Source organism: Octopus bimaculoides, chromosome 3, assembly GCF_001194135.2.
Source record: "Octopus bimaculoides isolate UCB-OBI-ISO-001 chromosome 3, ASM119413v2, whole genome shotgun sequence".
In the NCBI taxonomy this organism is placed as follows: domain Eukaryota; kingdom Metazoa; phylum Mollusca; class Cephalopoda; order Octopoda; family Octopodidae; genus Octopus; species Octopus bimaculoides.
This window is the reverse complement of record NC_068983.1, coordinates 34,122,083-34,123,930: the sequence shown is the minus strand read 5'-3', so window position 1 is coordinate 34,123,930 and position 1,848 is coordinate 34,122,083.

Below are 1,848 nucleotides of genomic sequence, written 5' to 3'. Positions count from 1 at the left end.
TTTATATATAACGTTGACCACTAACGTGGACATTCAATGTGCTAGAAATAGATCACATCTTGTGTCTATTAAGACCTAAATTGTTCTCAACATGAAATATAGCGGAATACCAAAACGTAAGCGGGCAAGACATTTAAAATCACCGAAAATAATCATTATTAAACAGGGACCGGTTTTAAAATTAACAATCTTACCGACTGTCTATTTCTATTCAGCCTGATTTGTAATGTAACCATAATCTTCAGAACCCTATACAAAGTTGCCCACCGCCATAAGTGCGCGTGTATATGGTTCTGCTAATTACAGCTTAATGGTAACATTCAAAAGTCTTCGTTTTGGGGCGTTAATTCCAGGAATATGTCTTGTCCATTCTCCCACCGCTCGACAATTGACGTCTTTTTTTTATTTTTGTTTACGTCTCCTTAACATAAGGATTTGGCAAAACAGACCGGTAGAAAATGTTAGTTTTGAAGCAAAAGACAACAGTGTTAACTGCGATTTATACTGGACTGGAAAAGCAGCCTGAGTTAGGAATTGCTAGAACCATCAGAAATTAAAAGAGGTATAAGGCAAGCATATGTGTTATTACCATATTCATTTGATATCTATAAGAAGCATACATTCACAGAAAGATTCACAATCAATGGCATGTACTTCAACAATACTCTGATGATAGAGCTTTTCTGGTAGACACCAATGAGAAGTTATAAGAAATTGTTAATGTTTTGAGAGAGCAAAGTGACAAAGATTTAGATACGAATGTAAAACAGACAAAAACAGTACTTACTAGTAAAATGAAACAAAAGGAAACAAATTTAAAGGTAGATAGACAGAAGCTTAAACAGGCAAAATTTTCAAGTATTTATAATGAAAAGTAAATCAGAAAGGTTGCTGTGTAGTAGACGTAGATGAAGAAATAAATAGGGTTGATAAAACAACATTTATAAGAATGATAATGGTCTTCACATCTAAACATGTAACACAGGACCTAAAATTGAAGCGAGTAAACAGTTAAGGTATACCAGTTGCTCTCCACAGGGCAGAAACTTGGACAGTGTAGATAGCAATGGAAAAGAAGATAGAAGCCTTTGATATATGAATCCTTTGCAGATTGGATTGAATAAAGTTGAAAGACAAGGTAACAAAGGCTGCTGTAGTAGAAGAGCTGAAAGTTCAAAACGACATCGTTTCGAGAATCTATTCCACTAAACTCTTTTGTTTTGTACATAAAACAAAAACGCCACGTGTAACTGTCTTTGAACATCCTTGCTAGTATTTTGCGGGAAAGAGATTAAGGGATGCTCAAAGACGTTTGTGCACAGCTGACTTGAAAGAATGGACTGAAAACAAGGGCCTAACTGACTGATTGTTTAGAGCACGACACAGAAAGAAATGGAAAGAGTCTTGGCAACCTAACTCCGGATCCAGAGGCCACTTGTTGGATGGCATGCATATGTGTGTATATGTGGGGTGGGTTGAGTGTGTTCGCATGCATTGATGTGTATTTATGTGTTGCACTGTTATCACTTTTCCTGGGGTGGAAATGAACCCGAAAGAAATTGAAGCTTTGTTTCAATAGCATTCAATGGCTCTCTAAACTCCTCAAATCTTCATCGAAGGCGTCAGAAGAAAAAGTACAGATTATATACAAAAGTGTATTGCCAATGACTGAAGACGAACTCATACGACAACAAGCTTTGAGAGTTGCCCAAACAGCTAGAAATAGCAACAACTCTCCACACGAGTCACATTTCAGCGTCTTGAAAAAACCTGCAAATATCTTATATTGCCGCATTAATTTCGCCGTTATGATTAAATTAAGCAGAAGAGCTTCACAATATGTGGGGG